Below are 20,604 nucleotides of genomic sequence, written 5' to 3' on the forward strand. Positions count from 1 at the left end.
CCATGGCCAGTGCTGCACCGATCCAAAGCCAGGTGCTTCCTCCCGGTCTCCAATGCGGGTGCAGGGACCCAACTACTTGGGCCATCCTCTGCAGCCCTCCCGGGCCACGGCAGAGAGCTGGACTGGAAGAGGAGGAACCGGGACTAGTACCCAGTGCCCCAATCAGGACTAGAACCTGGGGTGCCATCGCCTCAGGCGGAGGATAAGCCAATTGAGCCACGGCGCCGGCCATGTTTCATTTTTAATTATCTTTATACACAGAAGATCAACTTAGTATATACTAAATAAAGATTTCAACAGTTTGCACCCACACAGACACACAAAGTATAAAGTACTGTTTGAAGACTAGTTTTACCATTAATTCGCTTAGTACAACAAAATAAGAACAGAGATTCTACATGGGGAGTAAGTGCACAGTGACTCCCATTGTTGATTTAACAATTTACACTCATATTTATGACGCCAGTAATCACCCAAGGCTCTTGTTATGAGCTGCCAAGGCTATGGAAGCCTCTTGAGTTCACAAACTCTGACCTTATTTAGGCAAGGCCATAATTAAAGTGGAAGTTCTCTCCTCCCTTCAGAGAAAGGTACCTCCTTCTTTGATGGCCTGTTCTTTCTGCTGGGATCTCACTCACAGAGATCTGGTAGAGCATTATTTTTACTTTTAAAACATTGGGAATTACTCAAATGTCCATCAATAAGTGATTGCTTGAATAAACTACAGAAAAGTACATCCACAAAAAAGGAAGTATGTATCAAATGACTTTTTTTCAATTTTTTGTTTAAATAAGATGAGCAAATTTCATGTATTTTATATATGCAGATTTAGGAACATAGTGATCCTTTCCATCCTGCCCTTCCTCCCACTCATGTTCCCACCCTCCCTTGTCCTTCCTTTTTTATTCTTTCTTCCTAAGTTTTATAATGACATATTTTCCATTTATTTTATAATCATATTACCCCTCCACTAAGTAAAGAATTCAACAAATAGTAATATGGAAAAAGCACTTTTCCTCAACAGTACAGACAAGGGCTATAAACAAAATCAGTTCTCAAAATGTCAATTTTGCTCATATACATACATTTTTTGTACTCTATTAGTTACCACAGATCCTGGAAAACACATGGTATTTATCTTTTGAGGACTGGCTTGTTTCACTATGTATAATGATTTCCAGTTGCATACATTTTGTTGCAAACATAAGATTTTTTTCTTCTGGGTCAATCTATATCTTAGCTATTGTGAATTGAGCAATAAACATGGGAGCACAGAAAACTCATTCATATGTTGATTTCTTTTCCTTTTGGTAAATTCCCAGGAGTGGAATTCCCAGGCTGGGTCATATGGTAGGTCTATATTCAGATTTCTGAGCTAATTCCATACTGTCTTCCACAATGGCTGTACCAGCTTGCATTCCAACCAACAGTGTATTCGGGTGCCTTTTGCCTTATGTCCACCAGTATTATTGCCTTTTTTATTTCTTTTTTTTTTTTTTTTTTTTGACAGACAGAGTGGACAGTGAGAGAGAGAGACAGAAAGAAAGGTCTTCCTTTCACCCCGCAATGGCCGGCACATCGTGCTGATCTGAAGGCAGGAGCCAGGTGCCTCTCCTGGTCTCCCATACTAGTGCAGGGCCCAAGCACTTGGGCCATCCTCCACTGCCTTCCCGGGCCACAGCAGAGAGCTGGACTGGAAGAGGGGCATCCGGGACAGAATCCAGTGCCCCGACTGGGACTAGAACCTGGGGTGTAAGCGGTGGAGGCAGAGGATTAGCCTATTGAGCCGCAGCGTGGGCTTTTGCCTTTTTTTATTTCTGTAAGAGAGGCATTCTAACTTGCAATGAAGTGAAACCTCATTGTGGGCTTGATTTGCATTTCCATTATGGCTGGTGATCTCCAGCATTTTTTCATGTGTCTGTTGGCCATTTGGATTTCTACTCTTGCAAAAACCCTGTTAAGTCCCTTGCCTATTTTGTAACTGGATTGTTTTCTGGTTATTAATCTTAATCATTTACATACAGAATGGGAAAACTATAATTTTCAATGCTCCCTTCTTCTATATCTGTTTTGGCAGCATGTATTTGGAGCTATGTCCTGAGGAGCATATGTACTTATAACTGTCATGTCTTCCTCACAAATTGCTTTTAAAAAATATTTATCTGTTTATTTAAAGGCAGAGTTACAGAGAGAGGGAGAGACACAGAAACAAACAGATCTTTCATGTGCTGGTTCACTCTCAAATTACAACAACCAGGGCTATGCCAGGATCCCGGAACTCCATCTGTGTATCCCACAATGGTGGCAGAGGCCCAAGTACTTGGGCCATTACCCACTGCTTTCCCAGGTGCATTATCAGAGAGCTGGAAGAGAACCAAATCTATTGGGAAATAAACCATCACTCCAATATGAAATGCTGGCTTAGGAATCAGTGGCTTAATCGATGGTATCACAAAGCTAGCTCCTCTTTGGCAGATTTTTGATTTTTCTGAGAAATAATTTAATTACCTTAATAACAAATAAAATTATTCTGGAAATTAAATTAGATTTTTCTCAGTCATACATTCATTATATTTTGTGTTTTTTTAGATCTATATTTTAATTGAATAGAAGTAATAAGTAGTAGATGTTCATATATTAATAACCTTTCTAATTTGTGTTTGTGATCTTGTAAATAGGAATAGCCTCTATGGAAAACATTATGGGATTTCTTCTAAAAACTGAAAATAAAATTATTATTTGATTTTCCATCTCTGAGTGCCCTCCTATCAAAACAGAAGGCAGGATGTTGAACATACATTCATACACCCATGTATGTCGCAGCATTATTCACAGAAGTCAAATGCTGCAAATAACTCACACATCTGCATAAGTACCAATGATAAAGGAAATGTGGCATGTACCTATAATGGAATATTATTCACTTCTAAAGGAAATCTTAGCACATGCTCCAACATGGATGTACCTTGAGGTTCTTAGGTTAAGAGAACTAAGTCTGGCACACAAAGGTCCATGTTGAGGTACCAGGAGTAGTCAGATCCGTAGACACGGAGAGTACAACTCTGGTTGTTGGGCAGGAAGGGCAGGAGAACAAGTGCTGTTTAATGGTTACAGACTTTGACTTTTGTAAAATGAAAATGGTCAAGGAGATTTGTTGTATAATAACATGAGTGTACTTAATGTTAATGAACTGAAGTGCACACTTTAAAATGACAAAGTGTTCCTTGTGTGTATCTGACATTTTTTGTAACTGCAAATAACCTCCAATCCTTCATTCTGGTTCTGTTGGGCTCAGGGATTTGCATTTGAACCAAACAACACCCTTCCATCCTTTCCATAAAGAATCTGATGAAGAAGGAGGTACCTTTCTCTGAAGGGAGGAGAGAACTTCCACTTTGACCATGGCCTTGTCTAAATATGATCAGAGTCGGTGAACTCAGGGGGCTTCCATAGCCTTGGCAGTTCATGACAAGAGCCTAGGGTGATTACTGAGGCCATATACAAGAGCATCTGAACTTCCCAGAGAGTTTCCTGGCTGCAGCCGAGGGAAAGAGAATCCAGGCTGAGGCTGGTGGAGTCCCTGAGTTTAGGAGATTGAGTTAAAGGTCCAGGGAAGCAAGATAGCTACAGTTCCCTGAACCAGGTGCTGGATGGGAAAAAGATGTGTGCAGCGATCTCTAGGGCTGTTCAGAGAATGCCCCTTGAATCTTCTGCAGAGCGCTGATCCTATGTGCCTTTCAGGAAACTATCCAAAGCCAGAGAAAGAACTACTCCAAACAAACAGATGAGCAAGACAAAACAAGCAAAAATACTCCTGTAATTTCATATGACAGGCGCCAAAGTCCTAAGAAATTTTCCTCATCAGTGTAGTTATCTTGTGACAAAGAATTAGTATGGAGTTCTCCCTGGGCCGGCAATGTACTGTAGCGTGTTAAGCTGTTGTTTGCAATGCCGGCATCCCCTATGAGTGCTGATTTGAGTCCTAGCTGCTCCACTACTGATCCAGCCCTCTGCTAAGGCACCTGGGAAAGTAGTGAAGATGGTCGAAGTGCTTGGGCCCCTGAACCCATACGGAAGACCTGGAAGGAGCTCCTGGCTCCCAGCGTGGGACTAGCTCAGCTCAGGTAATTGCAGCCATTTAGGGAATGAACCAGCAGATGGAAGAATTCTTTCTGTCTCACTCCTTCTGTAACTCTGTCTTTCAAATAAATACATAAATATTTTTTTAAATTTCTCCCTGATTTAAAAAAAAAAAAAAAACTTAACACTTTCTATTAGTGCCGTGCATCCTATGCAAAGGAGAGAATTAGGGAATGACTTTGCAAATCTATTTAATCTTTACTTTGTGTGTCAGAGTGGGTGTAATCTGTTGAAATCTTTGCTTAGTATATACTAAGTTGATCTTCTGTATAAAAGATAATTAAAAATGAATCTTAATAAAGAACGGGATGGAAGAGTGAGTAGGAGATGGGATGGTTTGCAGGTGGGAGGGAGGTTATGGGGGGGAAACTGCTATAATCCAAAAGTTGTACTTTAGAAATTTATATTTATTCCCAGTGGAAAGAACAGGTCATCAAAGAAGGAGGTACCTTTCTCTGAAGGGAGGAGAGAACTTCCACTTTGACTATGATCTTGTCTAAATAAGATAAGAGTAGGTGAGCTCAAAAGGCTTCCATAGCCTTGGAAACTCATGACTGGAGCATGGGGAGATTACTGATGCCATAAACAAGAGTGTCAATTTGTAAAGTCAACAACAGGAGTCACTGTGCACTTACTCCACATGTAGGATCTCTGTTCTTAATGTGTTGTACATTGTGATTTAAGGCTATAACTAGTACTCAAACAGTATTTTTCACTTTGTGTTTCTATGTGGGTGCAAACTGTTGAAGTCTTTACTTAATATATGCTAAACGGATCTTTTGTATATAAAGAGAATTGAAAATGAATCTTGATGTGAATGGAAGGGGAGAGGGAGCAGGAAAGGGGAGGGTTGCGGGTGGGAGGGAAATTATGGGGAGGGGAAGCCATTGTAATCCATAAGCTGTACTTTGGAAATTTATAATCATTAAATAAAAGTTAAAAAAAAAACAAAAAAAGAAATTTATATTTATTAAATAAAAGTTTTCTAAAAAACATATTGTGAAAATTTTATTTTTTACAAAATCCACAGTGAAGTTTTAAGTGCCACTTAGAAGTGACTATTGTAAAAAATGAATCATTACTCTTATTACCAAATTGAATCTTACTAGAGTACTTATATTTCCATGGATGTAAGCCAATTTTCTTGCTAGCTAATTTTCACAGGTCTATCATTCTTTGAGGACTAAATGATTATTTCCTAATTGATAACAAGTTTTCTTCCTGAACTAACACTTAACAATTGTCCAGGCTTGTAAATTCATAGGAACAGTGTCCTCCCTGGTAGACTAAAACATGAAAGAAAGTAAAAATCACAAAACTGATATTGATTTTTTGGAAAGTAGAAAATCTAGAGCAGTGAACCTCTATAGGTCTGTCTCTCTGAGTGTAAATTACTTCTATATTCAAACATGTTGAATAGAAAAGCTTCTCTCTGACACTGCTCACTGTTACTGCTTCCAGCAGCAGTGTGTATTTATTATTGACCTACGATTACTCATATAAGTAGTTAACTTTCTCTATTGTGTGGACTTATGCATTGGACTCATAAGAACTACAACTTTTACTTTTCAGTATAAAATTTCAGGAAATAAGTATTAAATCAAGGGAATGGCAACTGCAATTTTCTTTATTTTTAAGAGTTTTTGTTACTATACTGAATTTCTATCATATACCAGTGTTAATATTAGATGCTTTTTAAATTTTAAGTTTATTTTAGTATGATAATCACTTATAAAATATCAAAACTATCATTCTTTTTTTTAATTTTTTTTTTTTTTTAGACAGGCAAAGTGGACAGTGAGAGAGAGAGACAGAGAGAAAGGTCTTCCTTTGCCGTTGGTTCACCCTCCAATGGCCACCACCGCCAGCGCACTGTGGCCAGCCCACGGTGCTGATCCGATGGCAGGAGCCAGGTGCTTCTCCTGGTCTCCGAAGGGGTTCAGGGCCCAAGCACTTGGGCCATCCTCCACTGCACTCCCTGGCTATAGCAGAGAGCTGGCCTGGAAGAGGGGCAACCGGGATAGAATCCGGTGCCCCGACCAGGACTAGAACCCGGTGTGCCGGCGCCGCAAGGCGGAGGATTAGCCTAGTGAGCCGCGGCGCCGGCCAAAACTATCATTCATTAATAGTAAAAAAAATCCTTGAAAAAATAGGGGATATTATTTATAATTATTATAGTCTCATATGTAACATGCTCAAAAGTTAAGTAGAAGTATGAAATAGGAATGAAGACTTTAAATTCTGCTTTGCTGAATAAGTTTCTTTTTTTTTTGCAAAGATTTATTTCTTTTTATTTTACTTGAAAGGCAGAATTACAGAGAGAAGAGAAGACAGTAAGAGAGAGAGGGATCTTCCCTCCACTGGTTCACTCTCCAAATGGCTGCAATAGCCAGGGCTAGGCTAGGTTGAAGCCAGAAGCCAGGAGGTTCTTTCAGGTATCCGATGTGGGTACAGGGGCCCAAGAACTTGGGTCATCTTCCACTGCTTCCCTAGACACCTTAGAGGGAGTTGGATCAAAGTGGAGCAGCCTAGCCGGCGCCGTGGCTCAATAGGCTAATCCTCCACCTTGCGGCGCCGGCACACCGGGTTCTAGTCCCGGTTGGGGCGCCGGATTCTGTCCCGGTTGCCCCTCTTCCAGGCCAGCTCTCTGCTATGGCCAGGGAGTGCAGTGGAGGATGGCCCAGGTGCTTGGGCCCTGCACCCCATGGGAGACCAGGAAAAGCACCTGGATCCTGGCTCCTGCCATCGGATCAGCGCGGTGCGCCGGCTGCAGCGGCGGCCATTGGAGGGTGAACCAACGGCAAAGGAAGACCTTTCTCTCTGTCTCTCTCTCTCACTGTCCACTCTGCCTGTCAAAAAAAAAAAAAAAAAAAAAAAAAAAAAAGTGGAGCAGCCAGGTCTGGAACTGGAACCAATATTGAATGTCAGTGTTGCGTCAGGAGGCTTAACCTGCTACACCAAAATGTCAGCCCCTATAAATTCTTTAAACAAAATCTGGTGATTTTATGGCACACTTATACCAAATTTTTGTATTTATAATTGCTTATGTTTAATATTTTAAATATTTAATTAAAATGTTATATTTCTAGCACTTGCATTTCTATTATATCTCAATTACACTTGCTTCATCACTTTCTTTTAATAAGTTAGATGTGCACATTTTTAAATTTTTTTTATTTATTTGAAAGGCCAAGTTACAAAGAGATGAGTAAAGACAGAGAGAAATAGATCTTCCATCCATTTGTTCACTCTACAAATGGCCCCAATGGCTACATTGGGTCATGCTTAAACCAGGAGCCAGGTGCATCTTCAGGGTCTCCCATGTGGGTGCAGGGACCACTTCTACTGCTTTCCCAGAAGCGATAATAAGAGCTGGATCCAAGTGGAACCAGCACCCAAATGGGATGCCGGCATCTCTGGTGGAGGTTTTGAACTGCTATGTCACAATGTCAGCACTTATCACTAAGTTTTAAAATAATTTAAATATGTTGCTGGCACATTATAGTAACTTAAGAAAATACTCATGCCATGATCTTGATTTTACAAATCAAGGTACATTGTTTTTGTACAATGGTTAAAATTTCATTATGACCTAATTTTAAATGTTTGAAATAATAGGATTATATAGTTTTTTCATCTTTTTTAATTTATAGTTTTAATTTTGCAGTCAATACACTCATTTTTTTTCCTAAAAAATAATTATTTATTGATTTGAAACTCAAAGTTGCAGAGATACAGAGAAAGAGACAGAGTCAGAGACAGAGACAGAAAGCTTCCATATGCTGGTTCACTCCAGAGATGCCTGCAATGCTCAACGTTGGTCCAGGACAAATCCAGTAGCCAAGAGCTCCTTTCAGATCTCTCATGTAGGGTCAAGGGGCCAAACACCTGAGCCATCTTCTATTGCTTTTCCCAAGCCATTAGCAGGGTGCTAGATAGGAAATGGAGTAGCTCAGACACAAACTCATGCCCATATCAGATGCTGGCGTCATAGGTGGCAGCTTTACTTGCTATGCCATAATGCCAGCCCCCAAAATGTTCTTTTAAAAACATTTTAATAGTAAATTCCAAACACATAGAATAGTAGGAAGGTATATATAGCTACTGCCTCAGGGACCCATCATTCATCTCCATATCTCAATACAGTTTGATATCCCCACCCCATCACTGCCACAAATACCGACAAACCAAAGGATTCTTTTGGAAAGCAATCCCAAATATTGCTGTCCTGTAAATATTTTATTGTGTTTTTTGAAAATGAAACACAAATGCATTTTATTTCCTCAACAATATCCACAATAAACTTGAGGCTAACTCTTTAATATAACCAAATTTTTTTTGATTTTCAATTTATCTGGTTGGATTAAGTTTTGCTGTATAGATTGCTCAAATTAGAAGCTCAACATTTTGTATTTGTTTCACTTGTTTATATATCCTTTACATCTTTTATATTCTTCAGATAACACCCCCACAGTTTTTTCATGGAAGTTATGTGTTAAATAACCAAATTTGGCATCCTGCAGACCTTCTCATATTTTGGGAATTGTAACTTCATACCTGGAGTTATTTAAATCCTTTATTTACTGTGAACAGGTAGTTATTTTTAGAGACCTGATGAGGCATGCTTACATCTGTTTGTGGCAAGTCAAGTGCAAGGTGATTAATAGGCCTCTTGGAAGGCCAACATCCCGTAAGGGAGCACCTGGTTGGCAGTCCTGGATCTGCTGGTTTCAGCCTCATACTAATGCGCACCCTGGGGAGCAGCAAGTGATGCTTCAAATGTTTAGGTCCCTGGTACCCACAAAAGAGGCACAAGCTGAGTGCTGGGTTCCTGACTTTAGTCTGCTCAGGGCCATTTGGTGAGTGAACTTGTGGATAAAAGATCTCTGTCTTTCTGTGTCTCTATGTCTCTCTAACTTTCAAGTTAAAAGTAAAATAAGAAACCATTTTTTAAAAATTACTTTTTTAGCAAGTGTGACAGATTTATATGATTGAGTGATTTCTATAACAGCAAATTAAAAAAAGTTTCTTTTGTGCTATCGAGAATAATGTCTCTGGATCTGTTATTCTTTTCAATTTTTAACAAAATTTCCATCTGATTTTTGCTTCACTTTTTATAGATTGCTTATATCCCCCATTCATTTAACTCATACAAAATTATAACATTCTAATTTTATCAAATATCTTCATTGGTTAACTGAAATTTTCAAGTAGGAAATTTTCCTAATTCAAAAAAATGGCTATCCTATGCAAAATTATTAAAGGTAGGAAGAATGATTTTTTTTTTGAAAGGTAGAGTTAGGGAAAGATAGAGAGAAAGGTCTTCTTTGTATTGGTTCACTCCACAAATGTCCGCATCAACCGGTGTTGAGCTGATCTGAAGCCAGGAGTCAGATCTGAACCCAGGAGCCAGGAGTTTCTTCTGTGTCTCCCATGTCAGTGCAGGGGCCCAAGGACTTGGGCCCTAGCAGAGAGCTAGATCAGAAGAAGGACAGCCAAGGTAGGAATGGGCACTCATATGGGAAGTGGGCGCCACAGGTGGAGGCTCACTCCACTATGCCTCAGCCCCAGCACCTGCTCATTTTTATGTTATCAATATCCAGAAATATAAAGTAATCTCTCAGCATCAGACAAATATAGCCAATGAAATTCAGTTGTACCTGCTGTGAGTTCATTGATTTATAGTTATTTAGAAACATTCTGTTATAACAGCCAGAGGATGCTTGTTCAACTTGGCGTAGTATATTTTAGACAGAATTCCAATGGTCTTTAGTAGCTTAAACATGTCTACATGCAGTGAACATATAACTTTCCAAAAACTGAAGTTTCCTTAGACTGCCAGTAAATATATTTACATGCATTTTATATGCCATACAGAAGCACATATTTACACTTTGTGCCAATTTATTTAATCTATTATACATTTTATCATAATAAAGTATGCATTGAGTTGAAAGATCAAAGTAAATTTATAATGCGGAAGATTTTTATTCCGCCATTTTACCCTACCCAAATTCTACCTCCACATTTTTTTTTTTTTTGACAGACAGAGTGGACAGTGAGAGAGAGAGACAGAGAGAAAGGTCTTCCTTTACCATCGGTTCACCCTCCAATGGCCGCCACGCCAGCGCGCTGCGGCCGGCGCACCGCGCTGATCCGATGGCAGGAGCCAGGTACTTATCCTGGTCTCCCGTGGGGTTCAGGGCCCAAGTACTTGGGCCATCCTCCACTGCACTCCCTGGCCACAGCAGAGAGCTGGCCTGGAAGAGGGGCAACCGGGACAGAATCCGGTGCCCTGACCGGGACTAGAAGCCTGTGTGCCAGTGCTGCAAGGCGGAGGATTAGCCTAGTGAGCCGCGGCGCCGGCCTCCTCCACATTATTTTTAACAATTTATTATATTTCCATTTGTAACGCAGTTGGATCAACTGAATCTGATAATATTTTTACACTTTAATTCTTCATTTATGAATATTTTTGTTGTACACTGGTTACGTGGGACAGTATGTAAGAGTATAAAACCACATTTCCATTACTCTGCTGTCAGCATTCTTATTTGATTGTTTTCCAGTCTTATACTGGTAATCTCTGCACCAGCAAGCATTTCCACTTGTAATTTAGAAACTATTCCTTTTTACAATGTCTTAAACATATTTCATATTGGTTCTCTTCATGATATTGTCTGATATTGACTACATAACATTTTAGCAATAAATCCATTAACATATGGTTAGTATTTACTTTGAGTTCTCTCTGAATAATTTAATTTTCTAAGAAAAATGTATTTGAAGTTGCTAAATATTTGTTGATTCACTTGGTGATTTTAAGCTCTCCTAATACTTGAAAGATTTTAAGTTCTTATTACTGGATAATTTGTTTTTTTGCTTTAATCATATCTACTCCAGTGTCATTACAAATTGTCCTACATTTGTTTGTTTCTGTCCTCTTATCCTGCTAAATAAAAAGCAAACAGTGTGGAGTAAGAGTTTGGAAAAAACTACAAAAAAAATTTTGCAAGGGACTGGGAAAGAGCTATTTTATTATTAGTAGTAGTAGTAGTGGCAATTGTCATATTTACTTGAAAGTAAGAGTTACAGAGAGAGAGAGAGAGAGAGAGAGAGAGAGAGAGAATCTCCCATCTTCTTATTCACTTCCCAAATAGCAGGTTTGGGCCAAAACAAAACTAGGAGCCTGTAACTTCCTCTGGATCAGTTCCATATTTGTAGAAAGTGGAAATATACTTTCATAAAACTGTTATTCAGAAAAACAAGGAACTGAGAAAATGTGATTTTATGATTAGAATAAACACATAATGTATTTTTTGTAGTTTTCTTACAAAAATAGTAAAATATGAATACTTAAGATATAATAAATATGTTATTCAAGTAGAAATCATTTAACATGTTATTATATTAACAATAAATTTTTGTCCAAAAATTTATCTCTGACATTATAGTGCTTGATTTATTCTCTCAGCTAACAGATAATCTCTTTAATTTCTAATAATGAGCTGAACTGAATTTTCACTTAAAGACATGCCACGTTAGCCCATATTTTCTGCGTATGGAAGATATATTATTTTAATGTTGAAAAGATGATTTTAAAGTTTTCTGTTGGGATTCTTGAGGGTAAGTAAAGTGCTACTGATTTTTTTTTATTTTATTCCTTTAGCATAGAGTAAAAGAGCGTCTATCCAGTCCTTTAAACCTTGCTCACATCTACTGTAACAATGCAGCAGGTGGGTGTCACTTGGCTGCTTATTCTTTTCCTCCCAAGGTAAATTTTCCATCTCATCCCCAAATCAGGACTAAGTAGGACATAAAAAAAAATTAAATGGAACATGATTGATCTGGTATGTAGAGAAGTTAAGATTTTAATACATCAGTACTCAGGTCAGAAAATAACCTTTGGAATTCTTTTTTTTTTTTTTCATAAAAAAATTCTCTAGGAATACGCCAACATTAAGAGATATAAGGAAACAATATGATTTGCCTTTTCAAACTATGTCCCTGTTTCTTACACAATGGCCCAGTTAAACTAACAAATCAACTCAACCATATTTGAAAAGATCCACTCCCTGTATCCCTTTTTGTTTTATGAACTCAATGAAAAAACTAACGTGCTTTGAAGAAGACATTGAGAAAACTGTATCTTTTTCAAGTGGTAATGGTTTCTAAACTTCATTTTTTCTCATCAGATTATAAAACATAGACCCTGTTGACATTCAGGGCGCATTATATTTATCAGCTATTTTCACTTTATTGCCATGCCCTATGGTTGTGTGCCTCCAGTACCTGGGAAGCCAAACAGGATGTTCTGTAAGGAACAAAAGCCTTTCCCCAATTGGAATCGAGGATATTCTTTGTGTCAGGGTTTGAGAAATGGATTTTAACCTGAAGATAGCTCAAATAATATACAATATTGTTTAAACAGTTTACTTAACAAAGTGGACATGTCTTAGTATCTGATAAAGCATATACTTTTGTGACATATGATTAGCACATCAAAAAAATGATCAAAAGACAAATAAGCTAAAGAATATGCAGAAGAGTAGAAGAGCTGAGGAACTAGAGACAAATGACGGATTTTGTGTACATAAATGTAACTATTACAGCTTTGAATGAATAATGACAAATAAAATAAAATAAAAGGTATATATGAGTATCAAAGTAGAATGCCATAGCCTTGAATAGAGGAAAGAGAACTCTGCCTCAGAAATGGGAATAAATAGGTAAGGATGATGCTCACTTCAGGAGCCTATATGCTAAAAAGGGGTATGGATAAAGTTTGGGCTTTTTATATGAAAGTCTGTGGGATGAACAATTAAACATATTCCTTGTTGTAAATAAAAGGATTAAATGGCACATATTCCAGAAACAGAGGGTGGTCACAAGACAATAGTTAGAATAATGAATTTGTGAATTTCAGTCTTTCCAGGGAAACCATCAGAAAGTGGGTTCAGGAACGAGAATTTAGCCTGGTGGTTAAGATACCCATATCTCCTTTCAGAGTGCCAAGGATCAGTTCTCAATTCTGGCTCCTGACTCCAGTTTCCTGCTCATATAGACCCTGATAGTTGATCATAATGGTTTAAATAATTGGGTTATTTTCATTTATTTATGAGACTTGATTAAGTTTTCAGCTCTTAGCCTTGGCCCAACCCTGGACATTGTGAGCATTTGGGGAGCCAACAGACAAGAGTGTCTTGTCTCTCCCTCTCTCCCTCTCTCTCTCTCTCTTTGCCTCTTAAAACAAATCTTTAAAAGATGGGAAAGAAAAGATCAACTCCCAAAAGATATTTACTGGGATATTACAGTGTTTTTATTCCAGATGTAAAACAGAAAGTATAGAGACAACAACAGGGTATAAACTAAAACTACTGCGGTAAGAATTTGGGACTAGAAATGCATAAGTTTAAAAATAAATATATTTTTAGGCCGGCGCCGCGGCTCACTAGGCTAATCCTCCGCCTAGCGGCGCCGGCACACCGGGTTCTAGTCCCGGTCGGGGCGCCGGATTCTGTCCCGGTTGCCCCTCTTCCAGGCCAGCCCTCTGCTGTGGCCAGGGAGTGCAGTGGAGGATGGCCCAGGTGCTTGGGCCCTGCACCCCATGGGAGACCAGGAAAAGCACCTGGCTCCTGGCTCCTGCCATCGGATCAGCACGGTGCGCCGGCCGCAGCGCGCCGGCCGCGGCGGCCATTGGAGGGTGAACCAACGGCAAAAGGAAGACCTTTCTCTCTGTCTCTCTCTCTCTCACTGTCCACTCTGCCTGTCAAAAAAAAAATAAAAAATAAAAAAAGATAAAAAATAAATATATTTTTAAAATATATAATGAAATAGAATGAGTAGTATAGATAAAAATTTGACATTGTATAAGATGTTTCTAATATGAAGTACCAAATATAAAAACAAACAATATCTTTTTTCTTTCATAAATCATTTATTCACAGCTGATTTATTGTACTGTTGGATAGATATGTGTGCACATGTACATTGTGGTCTCTGCATTTTAACTATACTGTTACACTTATTTTTAAAAATGCTTATTTTTAATATACTTGGTCTGTTAAGCTTAAATAAATGTATTGTTTCTTTACATACATTTTCTTTAACCTCTAAATATCCAGGTCAAGCTCCTTAAAGTTAAATATTCCTCACAGATGAATTCTTGTTTTTTCCTGTGAAATCCAGTAGTCTTCAATTTTATACCATCACATTACCACCCATATGCAAAATTCTATACCATCACAGTACTAACCATATGCAAACCTTCCTCTATTTTATACTTATTGTTTTACATTTTTAATGTTTTCTTTTAGTGCTAACTTTCTACAAGATTTTCATCTCATTTTTCCAAACACATCATACATGTTTGACATTTCAGAATGCATTGTTTTTAAAGGAATTAAATAACTGAAATGCAAATAGATTTGAGAGACCATAAATGAGCTACATAATTTAATCTATTAATGATGCCAATATAATATGTATTCTTGTAGCAAATTCGGGAAATGTGAGCCTAAAGCAAGCAGTAGTTTCTGCAGCTTATTAGATGCAAAAGCAAATTTGCAAGAAGGAAGCAGAGTTGCAGAGGTACAAAACATGTAACTACCTGAGGGTTTCTGTACTCCTGTTCTTCCTTTGGCAAAATCATGTTAGGCTATACATTTTCCTTTCAGCCTAAGTTCAACTGAGTTCTGTCATTTGCAATAAAAGAATCCTGAATAATACATAAAGTCTCAATTGAAGAAAGCCCTCCAGGTATTGTGAAAGCATATGTTAGAAAGCAGTGAATTTCACAGATTTGCAGTCAATAGTTTACTATTCAGAATATGCAGAGTGGGTATTAGCATTTCTTAATACCTGGTGTCATAAAAATAGTTTATTCTGGCCTCAGCATGAATATGTTGCATAAGTAGCATTTTATGTATACATGGTACTCTCCTGAAAACTAGCTCAAATGGATTCACAAAATAACAAAATTACTTTGTTACAAATAGATCTTGTATATGGAGTAAAATGTTATTATATTGAAATATGATAAACACTAACATGCCTATCTCACAAGTAAGAAATGTGGTTTACCAACTCATTCCCTTGTTACCTCTCCTTAATCAACTGGTTCAAACTTATACCCTAAGATCAGCACTAACCAAAATATTGTGCTCATCATTTCTTTGTCTTTCATATAAAATTGCCACATATAAAAATGTAATAATTTTGTATATATATCTGCAAGTTATATTTGTTCATGATTTTATATATGTGACATAACAACATTAAGTTATATTTGGCTCATATTTATCATTTCATATTATGTGTTTGAGAGTCATGCAACCACAGCTTATCAATTTATCAGATTTAATGTTGTCCTTTCTTAATATAAAATTAGTTGTCAATCTCTTTGATTGTAAATGAAGATACTGGGCTCATTCTAGTTTCTTGAGATAAAAATAAGATCAAATGCTGCCAAAAATATTTTTAAAATGTTTCCTGTGTAAACATACAATTGTATTTTAGATATGTTCACCTAGAGGAAGAAATGCTGAAATATACAGTGTGCATATCTTCAGTGCAATGAAGCAGAGCCAAATTGTTTTCCAAATTGGTCATATAATTTATGCTCCCCACCTGCAGGATGTAAAACCCCTGTTGCTAGACTTCACTGCCTGACACTTAGTACTGTCATTTAATTTTTGCCAGTCTGGTAGGAGCGGAATATTATTTCAGCATGATTTTAATTTGATTTTCTCTGAAAATAATAAGGTTGAATATATTTTCTTGTATTTATGGAAAACTCATTTTCTTCTTTGTAAATGCCTACTTGCCTTTTATACATTTTGCCTAATTGTCTATCAATTTTTTTTCTGTATGAATTTCAAAGTGTTCTTTATAAAATGAAAATATTAATGCTTCGTGATTACATGTGCTGTGAATAGCTTTGCCACAAATATAGTTTATCTTTTTAGTCCCAATAAGGCATCAATGATGAAGCATAGCTTACAACTTTAAGATTATCTAAAATATTTTCATTTCTACTTTTTTTGTCTTAAGAAACTCTTTCCTTCCTGTAAATCAAGGGATATTCTCTATATGTCTTCCTAAAAGTTCTCATATTTTGCTATGTCTCCTGAGCTTATAATCTATCATAGATGGAATTTTGGGCATTGTGTAATGTACATAGTACTTTCCAATTAATAAACATGATTTGTTTCTCTATAGTTTAACACCTTTCAATAAATATTTTTCAATTCTCACATTTTAGAAAAAATTGATGTTTACCACATTTTATTTTATTCCTCAAAGGCTTATTTTTTGCTTATTATTCAAATTTTATTTTAAATTTGCCATTGTACAAAATGATTGATTTTGTTCTGTGTGTGAGGGACCTCATTGCCTCACAAGTATTTTCATTTCTTTTTCATTCATAGTCAGGCTGTAACACATAAGCCTTTTGGAAGAACTATTTCTGAGATTTCTCTGTATACAGGCATGCTTACAGAGCCATAGTTTTCAACAGCTGGTTATGAGTAATTAGAAGAAATATAGTGCAGAGCTCTCAAGTAGTTCTCTCTTACTAAACGGTTAGGCATTTTCTCCTAGTTTTAGTTCTTCCGCGTGAACTTTGGAGTCAGTGACTCAACGCTCAGCAACCACTGAACCATGAAATAACTTTGGTCTGGAAGCTTCCCACCAAGCACGACAGGGGCACCGGGTTCTGATGCTGCTGGAGCTGACACAATTGTGTTCTGCCTTCTTTCGCACATGAGAATAAATCTGTGACCATTGCCCAAGTCTCAGTTTTTCTCCAAAAAATTCTTGACTCTTAAATCAACAGATCTTAATTGTGATAGTGTCTAATTATCAAGAAAAAAAGTCCTTTAAGCATGCCTGACAACAGGAAAAAAAATGGACTTTTTTTTGCTAAATTAAAAAATAAAACGTAATTACCAAATAAAATCGGCAGACTTCTGTTCCCTAAAATGACTGTTTTTTGATGAAATGCCTCATAAGAAGTACTATTTCATGCAAGAGTGATGAATTGATTTCTGTAGAATGTCAAAGAGAAGTGTTTTTTTTTTTTTTATGATTGTTTGTATTAATACTGCTAAAATTGTGTTGAAGAGTCAGGCATTTTGCGTCTCTTAAAGCAAACATGGATTTGTTATCAGCTAGCAGCAAGGGAATATTTTCCTTGTCAAGAAACACTTGCCATTTTGAAGTTGTACAGTATCAAGCAGAATTATAAAACGAAGCATTCACGTTTTGATGATCTGTTTCCTCTCCATTGACAGCTAAGAAAGGCTAAAGTTGCACAGCTGCTACATTCCCATGATGCATGTACTTTTACCTTTATAGAAAGCAATCTAACTATTCTTTTTAGTATGCGTAAGCATAGAAGACAGACACAAAATGAAGGTCCTGAAACATACTTTGAATTTTTCTTACGGCATCTCCTCTTGCTAATGCTCACTGGCTTGGGAAGGAAAATTAAGTGGATGATTCATGAGGGTTAAACACTGCCAGCTGATATCTTTTACTAGCTGCAGATGGAGCAGTTTCTTCTTAAAAGCAAAGTTCAAGTCTTCATGCAAACAACAATTAGGAAAGTTAATGAGACTCATTTTACTTAAACAATTCTAGTTCAGCTGTGAGGAAGCTCAACTATTGAGCAGGTTATGAGACAAATGTATTTAATTAAATGATGTCACTAGTAAGCAGCCCAATATACTCACTTTCCCAGCACTGTTTGTATGGACGTTTTATCAAGCACATTTCTGTCACCTTCTTGCTTTCCTGCTATATTTTCTGTATTCCTTACTTTTCTAGGCCATCTCTAACTTCTCTAATGAAGTATATATTGTATATCTTCTATGTGCTAAGCTCTATACTAAATCTCTAAAATACACATTTACTGTAACAAAGAGTTCTCGGTGACACAAGTTTCAAATCGGCACATCATTTGAGAATCATGCTATTAAGTCTACACAAAAGTAATCATAGTAAGTTAAGACTGCATATTTCATAGTCACTTATAAGTATGCTGTTAGAACATTTATGATGCCCCTAAAAATTTCATGAAATTAAGAATGTTCTTTAATCATTAAGACAAAGTTTCCAAACAGAAAACTGTGAGAATGCATGGAGAAATGAAAACAATTTGATCTTGCTATGAAAAATTCCCCTCTCTATAGCAAATTTGACTTTCATTAAATTGTTTCTTTTCTAGTGTATGATAAAGAATGCTTAAAATCCTATGTAATTTTGACTACTTGTAAATCTTTTTTTAACTTTGGAAAGTTATAAGGAAATATGGGTTTGAATGTTCCTTTTATAATAAAAATAGTAAGTGTAAATATTAATGTACTGATTCTTAAAATTTAAATAACCATCACAAATATCAACTTCCAGATAAGAAAATCTAGACGTTCAAGGCATGTTTTATGACAAATTCAGGTTTCCTACAGAAAAAAATAGATCTTGTTTAAAAAATTAATGGAGAAATAAATACTTGTTAAAGACAAGGAGCTACAGAATAATGACAAGGACATTGATGATTCCAGGAACATTTATTTTCTGTGGGACCATCATTGAGAAATCCCATTGATTTTTTTGTTATTCAAAACCCTTAAATGGTTGTTCAAATCTTAGAAGACAGTTACCGGTCCTGGCATCCCATATATGTGCTGGTTCGTGTCCCAACCAATCCTTTTCCAGTCCAGCTCCCTGCAGGCAGTCCGGGAAAGACAATGAAAGATGATCCAAGTGTTTGGGCCCATGCCACTCGCATGGGAGACATTGAAGACACTCCTGGCTCTTGACTTCTGCCTGGCTCTGCCCTGGCCTTTGTGGCCATCCGGGGAGTGGCTCAGCAGATGGAAGCTCTCTCTCTCTCTTTCTCTTTCTCTCTCTCTCTCTCTCCCTGTCTCTGCAACTCTGACTTGCAATCAAATCAATGATTTTTTTTTTAATGAAGACTGCTACCAAAGTAATTTTTCTGAATGTCAACATTGAATATATAACTTCACAAGTTATAGATAATGAAAACAATTAACCTTCCCCTAATTAGCAAGCAACCTTTTAGTATTGGAGATACATACTTATATGTCTAATTCCTATGATTTCTAGTATATGTGCCTGTTCCAATTTTCTTGATTTTATCTTACATGGTCGGCCCATGTGCTTGTTCTGTTCCAGGACTTATTAATAATCATATGATTCATTGGAGTTCAGGACATGCTATCATTGGAGCTGAGAACACTTCACAAGCAAGGTTATTTTCTGATGTTTTCCTACCTTTCTTCTCTAAAGCATAGGCCTAAGAGAACTTCCCTGAACTATCTCCCCTGAAAGTGAATCATAAAACCTTTACAAGTCAGGTGTTCTTCCCTGTCCTCACAGGAAATGAACAAAGATGCAGAGACATTAGGAAAAACATGAACAAAAAGGCCGCTTCTAATAAATTGCCAGTAGATCATATTCCCTTTTGTGCAATCAAACCTTTACTCCACTGTCTGTTCTTCATCCACCTAAGTATAGAACAATTTTCATTGTTTCTGTGAGTCTCCATTTCTGAAGCTGCTGTGTCATATAAAGTTTTGCTTAAATGCATTGTGTGTGCTCTTTTCTTGTTAACATGCCTTTTGTCATGGGGAGGAAGCTTTCCTTGAGCCTTGCAATTGTCAAAGAAAAAGAGTTCTTTTCCTGTAGTCACAGCCTTGCTCTGTCCTTTTGCCTTGGTGTGCTGACTCAACTCACCCTGTCCAGAACTGCTTTGCTCTTGCTCAGATGCAAGAGAAGGTATCATTTCCACACTTATCTCTCAGGTGTCTGTCAGCAGCCCACATCAGGTAGACACACATCTATGAATTAGCTATCACAACTAGAGAGCAGGTGCCTTTGAATTAGAGAAAATAAGACCACTTATTCTTTTGATGTAAATCAATACTTACTTAAATCTATTAAGCTCAAAGTATCTTACGATGTAGCTATTGTGTTAGATAAAAGACCTCCACTCATTAGATTTGTATAAATCCATTCTCCCTTTGGAAGATAATGAGTTTTAAGATAATTTTAAATAAAATTTATAACTACCTAGGAGGTATCTATCTACCAAAGACAGCATTGTATCTGACAACTTTTTTACTTATAAAGCTATAAAAGGGCAAATAAATTTCACTGAGAAAATGTGTTAAACTAATTCATAATTTTGAATGATTATTCTGTAATTCCAGAAAGCTAAGTATATAAATAAGGTTATATATATATATATATATATATATGTAAGTGAATTGCTTAAAGCAATAATACAACATTTAGGGGCCAGTACTGTGGCACAGTGGGTTAATGCTTGGCCTGAATCACTGGCATCCCATATGGGCGCCAGTTCGAGACCCGGCTGCTCCACTTTCGATCCAGCTCTCTGCTATGCCCTAGGAAAGCAGTGGAGGATGGCCCAAATCCTTG

This window comes from Oryctolagus cuniculus, chromosome 6, assembly GCF_051225735.1.
Source record: "Oryctolagus cuniculus isolate XC-2025 breed Fujian yellow rabbit chromosome 6, ASM5122573v1, whole genome shotgun sequence".
Lineage (NCBI taxonomy): Eukaryota > Metazoa > Chordata > Mammalia > Lagomorpha > Leporidae > Oryctolagus > Oryctolagus cuniculus.